Source organism: Mus caroli, chromosome 15 (assembly GCF_900094665.2).
Source record: "Mus caroli chromosome 15, CAROLI_EIJ_v1.1, whole genome shotgun sequence".
Taxonomy (NCBI): Eukaryota; Metazoa; Chordata; class Mammalia; order Rodentia; family Muridae; genus Mus; species Mus caroli.
Window position 1 is genome coordinate 74,322,983 of NC_034584.1, and position 10,478 is coordinate 74,333,460.

General features: G+C 52.2%; 1 protein-coding gene across 3 annotated transcripts in view; it reads left to right on the top strand.

The window, feature by feature from the left end:
- Cacna1i (calcium voltage-gated channel subunit alpha1 I) overlaps window positions 1–10,478 on the top strand; it is a 111,031-nt gene that overhangs the window by 13,441 nt on the left and 87,112 nt on the right. The window lies entirely within an intron of this gene.

Genomic DNA, 10,478 nt, shown 5'->3' on the forward strand with positions numbered 1-10,478 from the left:
CCTGCTCCTGCTCCTGCTCCTGCTCCTGCTCCTGCTCCTGCTCCTGCTCCTGCTCCTGCTCCTGCTCCTGCTCCTGCTCCTGCTCCTGCTTCTGCTCCTGTTCCTGCCCCTTCTCCTTCTTCTTATTCATCTTTGTCTCTGACCACTCTCAACCCTTTGGGATTTTTGAGATAGGGTTTCTCTACATAGCCCTGACTTTTCTGGAATTTATTATGTAGACCAGGCTAGACTCAAACTCACAGAGATCCACTTGTATCTGCTTCTTGAGTCCTGGGGTTAAAGTTGTATGTCACCATGCTCACCTCTGCTGTGTAATTTCATTCATTGACACTTTGATATTTTCTCTGGGGACCCAGAGGGAGACAAGACTGTCCTGGAAAGTCCCAAGGAGTGGGGAACAGACACCATCCACGTGAACAAGTGTTGAAGGAAACTTAAGGGGATGGAACATGTGAGCATATGGGGTCCAGGCTAAAGAAGAGGTGACTGCAGTCCCTCCCTCCTTCCCTCCCTCCCTCCTTCCCTTCTTTTTTTTGAAGAAAAATATTTATTTATTTATTTATGTATATGAGTACACTGTAGTTGTCTTCAGACACACCAGAAGAGGACACCGGATCCCATTACAGATGGTTGTGAGCCACCATGTGGTTGCTGGGATTTGAACTCAGGACCTCTAGAAGAGCAGTCAGTACCCTTAACTGCTAAGCCATCTCTCTAGCCTCTCCTTTCTTTCTTTTAAAGACAAGGTCTCTATGTAGCCCTGGCTGTCCTTGAACTCACTATATAGATCAGTCTGGCCCCAGTACTGGGATCAAAAATGTACACCATGATGCCTGGTTGGTATTTGAGGTTGTCCAGGAAGAGAAGGCTAGAGGACCAGGGAGACAGCAGGACAAGGCCAGACGGCTATCTTGGCAGGTGACAGGATACTGTATGACATTGAGTAAGTCACTGGGCCTCTCTGGGCTTCTATTGGTAGGCTGGTCACCATGGCTCTGGCCCTTGGAACATCTTGGCTCAGAGTCTGATTTTGATAGGCTCCCGTAGGGTTGACTAGGCTGACATGGCAGTGCTGTCCCAAGTGCCATGTAGGAGGTGGCCCATGAGTGTCCTTTGTGTCAGCCCTTTTCTCTGACCCCTAGGGTCTCCATCTGGAGAGGAGGGACTGGTGAGAAGTCCACCTTCCAGCTTTGGCTTCCAGCTTTGGGAGCCAGGCCAACCATGCTCACCCGGTGGGACAGTGCCTACTGGAACTCAGGCTGTCACCTAACTAGACTGGGCAGGTAACATTGCTGACCTGTTGGGTAAATAGGCCCTCCAGCCACTCTCCCCAGTGGCTTCACCCTCCCTGTCTCCTCTGCTCACTGAGTCCAGTTTGAGTAGGACGCAACGGGGCTGGCTCAGGAGGAGGGAAGGGGCCTGTGGTGGATCTGAGTGAAGGTGACTGGAAAGATGGCTCAGCAGTTAACAGTGTGTATTCTCTTCAGAGGACCCACTGCAGCTCACAGCCACTTCCAGCTCTTCCTGGCTAGATTTTTGTCAACTTTGCACAAGCTAGCATTTGGGAAGGAGGGGACTCAACTGAGAAAAAAACCTCCATCCAGATTGCCTGTACACAAGCCTGTGGGGGCTTTTTCTTTTCTTCTTCTTCTTCTCCTCTCCTTTATCCTTTCCTTCCTTCCTTTTTTTCTTTTGTTTTGAGACAGCGTTTCTATGTGTAGCTCTGCCTATCCTGAAACTTACTCTGTAGAGCAGGCTGACCTTGAACTCAGAGAGCCACTTGCTTCTACTAACTGAGTGCTGGGATTAGAGGTGTGAGCCACTACACCTGGCTGGCATTTTCTTGATTAATGGTTGATGTGAGTGAGCCCAGCCCATAGGGGGTGATGTCATCCTTGGCAGGTGGTCCTGAGTTGTATAAGCAAGCAGGCTGAACAAGCCATGGGGAGCAAGCCAGGAAGCAGCATTCCTCTGATTCCTCCATGGCCTCTGCTTCAGTTCCTGTCTCCTGGTTCTTTTTTTGACTTTCTATCTTGACTTCTCTCAGATTTAACCCTTTCTCCCCCAAGATGCTTGTGGTCATGGTGTTTAATCACAGTGATAGAAACCCTGACTAAGACAAGCCCCAAGGGATCTGACTCCTTCTTCTGGCCTGACAGGCCTCTGAATATGTGTGGAATAATAGAGAATTAATAAAAATAAAATTAAAAAAGATTGGAGCTAAAGGACAAGACATAGTTCAGCTGCAATTCTGTTCTTCCCTCTGCTGATTTCATTGATCTTCCCTACTCCCTCCTGCATCCACTTCTCCTGCCTCTTCCTGCCTCCCACTCCTCCCTCCATCCTCCTGCCTCCCACTCCTCCCTCCATCCTCCTGCCTCCCACTCCTCCCTCCATCCTCCTGCCTCCCACTCCTCCCTCCATCCTCCTCACCCTTCATTCCTCCTGCCCTTCTTTCTTCCACCCTCCATTTTTCTCCTCCCTTCTCCATTCTCCTTTCCTACATTTCTTCCTCCACCCCGGGCTCTATTCCTCTGCTTCCTCCAACCTCTGTGTTTTCTCCCTGCCCCTCCCCCTTTCTCTGCCCTTCATCGTCAGCCCTTTTCTCTTTCCTCCATCCTCCATCTTCACCCTTTCTCCATCCTCCTCTCGACCTTGCTTCCTCTTCAATCCCCTTCCCTTCCTTACTTCAACCTTCTTCCACCTTCTGTTCCTCTCTTTCCTTCTTCCTCCTCCATCTTCCGTCCTTCCACCCCCATCTCCCACCTCCTCTAGCATCCGCTTTCTACATCTTCTCTCCTCCAACTTCCTTCCACTTCTCCATCCTCTTTCCTCCACAATCCATCCTCCCCTTCTTTCTTCCCTCCCTCCCTCTCCTTCCCTCCCTCCCTCCTTTCCTTTTTCCTCCTCTTCCTTGGGAGAGTCTCCTCAACCCTGACCGTCTGCTGCTGTCAGTGGTAGCAACTGCTGTTCCTGTGCTGGGGTGGGGACACTTCAGATCACAGCTGGGGTCACAACTGGGTGGTGTCAAAGCAGAGTGAGGTCAGGGATTCCCATGCTCAGAGACAATTAGTCTAGAGGCTTCAACTGGGTCTAAGAGTTTACAGGTAGGATTTAAGGCTAGGCGACAGGATAGCTGGACACTTCAATAATCCATATTTTGAAAAATTTATGTTCCAGATGTGTGAACTTGGCAGCTGGGATGTTGCCTGCCTGTGGTCCAGGGACCTGGGACTTTGGGCTGTGATCACAGAGCTGAGACTGAAGTTTCCTAGTAGACTGGGTGGGTGGGAGCCAAGAGATTGCTGTTATCAACGGGGGACTCTGCCTGCGGGACTTGGGGGACCTCAGAGTAGGCGTCACGTGCTTAGAGACAGCCTCTCTTGGAGAGTTGGTTTTTATTGGCTGTCGAGGATCTGATCTGCTTTCCTAGTCGGAAACATCTCCCTCCCACAGTCGGTGGGGTTAGACAGTGTCAGGCAGTGTCTAACCTAGTCCTCTTCAGCGGGAGGAAATTAGGGTAGTGTTTAAAGTGGTGCTCCTTATTGGGTATGTAGTACTGAACTTAGTTCTCCTTGGTGGGAGGGCACTTGGTGGGGGATGTTTAACCTAGCTCTCATCAGTGCTAACTTAACACTCCTCCTTAACAGCCCTGCTTGGATCTCAGGCTGTTGAGGGTCTGGACATTGTTGCTTATGTAGGATGTCGGTTATTCCTGACCTTGGGCAGGAAATGCTGGTCTGTCCCTTGGTTACCGTGACTACAAAATATAACCCTTTGCATGTGTCATCTTTGCAGATGGTGGCTCACCTCCCCACTAAACATCGAACATGAGGGTGAAGGCCTGCAGTGTCAGGCCAGGCAGGTGGGAACTACTCCCTCATAACCAGTCCCAGGCAGGGCAGGGCAACGGGGCCAGCCCCGGACAGTCCATCCCGAGCACACATCCCTGGCTCCTGGAGCCCTGGCCCAGGGTTCTCTGGACCTGGGTGCTCCTGATTCAGCTTCTTGCGCAGCTTAGAGGAAGCAAGGCCTGAGTCACTCACTGTCTGACTCACAGTGAGCCACCAGGTGGTGGGGACCCTCGTAGGCGGGGATCCCGCTCACCCAAGCGTCAGCCCACTCCTGGCCCGGGCCTGGACCACTTGCTAGCAACTGGGAGGCCTCTGGGTTTGTGATGCCAGGAGAAAGATTGGGCCATTTGGCTCACGGGGAGAGAGGTTTGGCTTGTGGAAGTCGCTGGCTACCTGAGTCACACAGCCTGGGACTGGTTCTCCTGCTCATTGCTGGGCAACCGTGGCCAGTGTCATAACCCCTTCGGTTCCCCTGTGGGTAGTGTCCCCTTCCCTACTGAAGGCCAGAGTCAGAGGGGAGGGGGATGTAGCAGTGGCGTGCCACAAATGGGAAGGGCTGATGTTGAGAGTCTCGGGGTGAACGGGCTCTCATGCGTGCACGCATGGCTCTGTGAACACTTTGCCTGCAGGAGATTCAATAAGATGCCAGGTGACAGGTCCTTTAGATGGAACATCACACCTTCAGAGGACATTGTTCCCAGGGAAAATCTGATTCAGTCTCTGTGATTCACATGAATCAGCATGAGTCTGGCTGCTCATGGCCCAGCCAATGGCAGGGCAGACATTAATTGACCACGGCATCTGCCACCTGCCCCCCTCCCCAAGCCATGACAAATAGGGGTGCCCCTGTTTTACCCCTACTGGACTTTCAAAGCCCCTCTTAGGGATAAGTGATTACATCTGCTCACCTTTATTGCCTATTCCGGAAACCCACATTTTTGTCTCTGCGATAGGGCCATGACAGGATTAGAGTTGGTTCCTGCCAGGCCTCCAGTGTATATCCATATGCCATTGGCTGGCTGGAGGGTTCTATCTGGAGCATTACCTTCAGCCATTCTAGTCATCCTTGGAGACAGGTGTTTTCATAACCCCATTTTACAGATGAGGACAATGAGGCTCCGAGAAGTTGAGTTACTTTTATCCAGTCAGGTTACATAGCCAATATGGAGCAAAGCTGGCACGAACCCGCCACTTCTGTTACCCTCTCCCTCTCCGCCCACCCCCCAGCTTTATCCAGAACTCCCGGATAAAGAACTGCCTGAACCCAGTTCTCCACACCCTGCCTTGGGGGCCAGAAGTTTGCTTGGCAGTTCCAGGCAGTAGGGTAGATCAACGTTCCCCAGGTTCTTGGTGTATATTCTCAGAAACTTTCTGGCTGTGGCTAGCTGGGTATCCCATTGAGGCTGGAGGCCCCTCCCCTTCCTGTGTCTCCTGGGCCAGTGACAGCTAGTATGGAGGAGAGCAAGCACAGTGAGGAAGGAGACGCAGAGAAGGCTTCTTCTTTACTTGGGCTCAGGCAGACACCACCATTGCTAGGTGACCTTGGATAAGTCCCCTCCCTCTGAGACCATTCGATCTCTTCCTGCTGGGGCTGATGAAGTGGCCAATGGCCGGCTCTGGTTTTTGCCCTGGTTGAGATGGTCCATCTCTGGGTAGGAATGGGGCAGGTTTTGCTGTGGTCACAGCACAGCCCTGGAGGCTTATGCTGCTTATGAGAGAGAGACTCAGAGTATCTATCCATAGAGTATAGGAATGATGGGGCCAAGGTCAGCCACTGAGTGCCAGGTGTCTCGGGTCACACAGTGTCTCGGGTCATGTTATGGCTCTAAGAGCGAGAACCATGAGACCTACCAGAAGAAGGTGCTTGGGGACCTTGGTGACAAGCGACAGATCCTAGAGTGTGTTTCAGGGTCTAGAGGGTGGGGGGATGGTGGGAATGCTGCAGCCTTTGGTGCTGGTGTTGGGCACAGGTGACTCCGAGGTAATGCCACGGTGTCTGAATCTTGGTGTCTGACTGAAGGGAGACCTGAGCTTGGCTCGATGCCTGAGTGGTCTTGGGTGAGACCCTCCCTTCTCTTGCCAAGCCTCTGCTTGTGTGCCTGTGTAATGGGGCCATGGTGGGGAACACTGGGATGGAATGAGAGTTCTGGGGCCAGCCCTGGGCAAACCGCTGAGTGCTGAGTATTGCTGTACACACCCTGGAGAGGCCGGGAGAGCTCACAGGGCCTGCAGCAGCTGGCTAGCTGGGTACTGGTCTATGGTGATGGGCTCAGGAACCCAGGGGAGACAGGTGGGAAGTCTGCTGCCCCAGGGAAAGAGAGAGCATAGTGTGTGTGTGGCTGGGGCACAGGGTGGGATGGAGACCTAGGAGAGAGTGTGATTCGCTCAAGGCTACCTGTTGAATGTGAAGAGGTGGCACCTCTTACATATAATTATTATATACTACATATTATAACGTATTATATAGTACAAGCAGGTTGCTTAGTTAGAGCTCAGCACCATGGACCCTCTGTCCAGGCTTCCTGGCTCAGCTCCTTCTGAGTAGGAGGGGCTCCCTAAAGGGAGCTGTCCCCTCCTCCTCCAGTCCTGGCCTAATGGGACAGTCCAGACGGTGGCGGGTACTGCTGGGAAGAGCACCACATGCCCGGGAAATTGTCCGTTTCCTCCATCTGGTGTGGAGAAAGTTGTTTTTCTCAGAGATAAAAGTCAGAGTCAAGTACCATCCCCCAAGATGCAACTGGAGGCCGGAGCAGAGGCTGCACGCCAACTGGTGGTCATCAGGGTCCCAAGAGCCTGTTAGAGGAGCCTGACTAGCCTAGGGAGGTCTGTGTTGGAGAGAGATCTGTGATTTGAGAACTGCTGGTGTGGAGGCTGCCTGTGATGGAGTCCTAGGGTACTGGTGAAGCTTAACTGCAGGAAGGGGTTTTTCCCACTGGGTTTTGCTACATGAGTAGGAGTTTTCTGAACCGTTGAAATAGTGTGTTCCTGATAGAGGAATAGTGGGAATTTGTGGGGCAGGGGCTGGAGAGCAAGGTCTGACATAACAGGGCAGGGCCTGTGCTTGTCACACTGGAAGGTGGGGTTGGGAGGTGACAGGTGACCAGCAGGGATGGACCACGGGCATGCCCACTTTTCCTCGTCTATCTTTTAATTATTAGTTAATGTATTTGATATGTGTGTGCACGTGTACATGTGCATGTGCCCTGGCATGTGTGTGGAGGGCTTCTGAGGGAGAAATGGAGCCTGCAGCCAGCCAGGAGGTTCCTGCAGTGACATTGCTTGACCGCATCGGCTGTTCATCCCATGAGATTGGAACTTGCTGGCTCGGAATGGAGCTGCCCCATGGCCACCAGGCAAGTCCAGGCACTCAGGGTGTCTACAGAGCTGCTGGTCAAATGTAAGAGACAACTGAGTCCCAGCCCGTTTGAAGCAGAGTAGAGGGAGATCTGGGAAGAGGAATCCTGGGGCAACAGGGATGAGATCATGAGGTCAGCTCCTCCTGACTTACGAGCCCAGCAGAGTCTTACTGTGTGGAACAGGAGGAGGCCGGGATGCTGTTGCTATGTAGGACCACCCAGCCTGGAGGTGAGGGTGACAGGAGGTGACAAGGGGAGGCACACATGAACATGCTGTGGACTGGCTAGGGACTTGAAGGTGATTGGATTCTAGTTTGCGCTTAGGTTCTGTCTGGGAGCCTCTAAGCTGACTCTGACCTGCCGTCTATCCTCAGACCATCAGGATTCTGTCGGGAGACAAATGGCTCCATTTGTTTTCCCTCAGTAAGGAATCAATAGTCTTTTTAATCAGTCAGAATGTCTTCTGCGAATCCCCCTTCAAGTTGCTGAGGGGGCAGCCTGTCTTTTGCAGCGCCATTGTGATGGCTAGGAGCTGTGTGGTACTAGGTGGACACCTTAACCTCTCTGGGCTTGGTGTCTGTGTAGGGGTGAAGCTGCAGTGGGAAAGGTTCTTAGACCTACCTGGATCACTGGTGGTGATGAGACCTGATTGTCTGTCCTACATGTCTGTTTTCTGGAGGGTACAAGTATGGTGACCCTGAGGGCAAATAACTCTTTCTCTGGGCATCAGTTTCTGGACCCATACAATTGGGAGCTGGAGATTGCTCTCAGGCTATTTTGCCCACAGGGGACATTTGACAATGTCTGGAGGCACACCTCCTCTATGCATACAGCAGCCCATTTGGAGAACTGCCTGTCCCCAGATCACTGGGGGTGAGGGTAGGAAGCCCAGGTCTTGGTGGGGAGAAGGACAGGAACAGTGTGAACTGGGTCTGGCAGAGCCTGGTGATAGGTCTCATATAGGTGGGAGGACTAAGCTGAGTCCCAAGCAAAGGGTTTCCTATACCACCCAGGCCTCATTCCCTGGTGGAACTGCCATTGCCTTCAATGTCATACGTCTAGTACTTCCAGGAATCCACCTATCTGTCCTCTGTCCACACACCTACCTAGTAATTCATCATCTGTCCATTCAACCACTCACCCAACTACTCATCTATTCATCCATTTGTCCATCTGTCCATCCATCTGTCTATCTGTCCATCCATCATCCATCCATCCATCCATCCATCCACCCACCCATCTACCCATCCACCCACCCCATCCATCCACCCACCCATCTACCCATCCACCCACCCCATCCATCCATCCATCCATCCATCATCTACCCATCCATCCACCCACCCATCCACCCACCCATCTACCCACCCACCCACCCATCCACCCACCCATCTACCCACCCATCTACCCACCCATCTACCCATCCATCCATCCATCCATCCATCCATCCATCCACCCACCCACCCACACACCCACCCACCTATCATCCATCTGCCTACACATCTGTCATGATTCATTTCCCCACTCACATATCTACCCATTTATCTACCCACCCACCCATCCTTCTACTCACCCACCCACCATCCATATATTCATATACTCATCCAATCACAGGCCCATCTCTCCATTTGTCTATCCATCATCCATCCGTTCATCCACCCACCCATCCACTTACCTGTCCTCCATCTCTCCATCCATTCACCTGCTCCCCCACAGCCACCCACAGCCTCTCACATGAGTGCAACATCTAAATAGATGCTTCTGCTTAACCTTCTACCCGTCTCTCACGTTTCCTCCATGAGGAGGCCCCTCCCTTCCTCCTACCCACACTTGCTTCAGGCCTTCCACTCATCTGATGGTTCATATCTGGTGAATGCTAGTTGGCCATGCCTGTCACCATCAGTTATTCTCCCCACAGACCCTTTTCAGAGTCTTTGATAGGCAATGTATCACTTCCCTTCTGCTAGTTAGAGATCTTCTTGTGTTCAAACTCCATATTCTGTTGATGCCTATTCCTTTTCCAGGCCTGGACCCATATTGATGCACAGGGCTTTTGATGGAGTACCTCTTGGCAGGCAGGGTGAGGTAGCAGAGGTTGTATGGACAGTGGTGAAGACAAATGACCCTGAATACCCAGCCAAGTGTTAAGGACTGAGAAGCAGAGGATGAAGGTAATGATGGGGCGGTAGGGCATACAAGATTGTGGTTTTGGAAGAGCTGCTGGGCCTTATGTGGATGATGCATTTTAGAAGGCCAGGCTGAAGGAGGGGGGTTACCCAGAGACTCCTAAGTGGGGTGTGAGGAGTGGGAAGGGAGGATGGCTCTGGTGATGTAATGGACATATTTTCAGGGTCACTAAGTGGAAGGAGGCTCAGAGGGCTGTGGACAGGTCCCTGTGGTGAAAGGAGGCTTCAGAGGCGGCAAGGCTGGTGGAAAGGTGGAGAGACAAAGGAATGTGGTGTGCACAGAGGACAGAGTATGACATGTCCTCCTTCATGTGTGATGAACTTGGGGTTGACAGAGATCTTTGGTGCAGAATCTGGGGTTCTTGCTTGGCTGAGAACGAGCACAGTCTTGGGATAACCTTGGATTCTACCCCACAGAAGGTTGTCAGCACTGAGGTCAGGGAGAGGACACAGGGCCCAGGGCTGGCACCTGAAAAGACCCAGTATTGGAAGATTAGAGTACAGGAAGTGGGAGGACCAGACTGGGGACTTGGGGGTGACTCCTCTGGCCTAGGGGTTCCTAGAACAGAGGGCTTGTGAGCTCTTTTGGGGACAAATCGAGTTTCATGGACCTGTGGCTGAAATTTAGCATTTCTTTTTATAAAGAGTGAAGATTAAATAAAACAAACAGTGGAATTGCCCCCTCTACTCCACCCCCTCACCCTGCACAGCAATGGTTCCTGTCACTTGGGAGAAGAGTTGTCAGTGTTTCCTGTCACACCGGGGACACTGCAGGGCTCTTGGGTTAGCAGGCACATTCTTTGTGGTGACAGACTGACACATAATCGCCGACCTACCACTGGGCCTTGCTACTTATTGTGCTGATAACAAAACATGTGTATTTAATCAATAAACATATTTTCTTGGTATGGTGGTTCATACCTTCAGTCCAGTCCCTGGAATGCTGAGGCAGGAGGATTTCAAGCTTGGGGCCAGGAGCTAGGCACTTTTAATCCCAGCACTCAGGAGGCAGAGGCAGAGGCAGAGGCAGAGGCAGAGGCAGAGGCAGAGGCAGAGGCAGAGGCAGAGGCAGAGGCAGAGGCAGA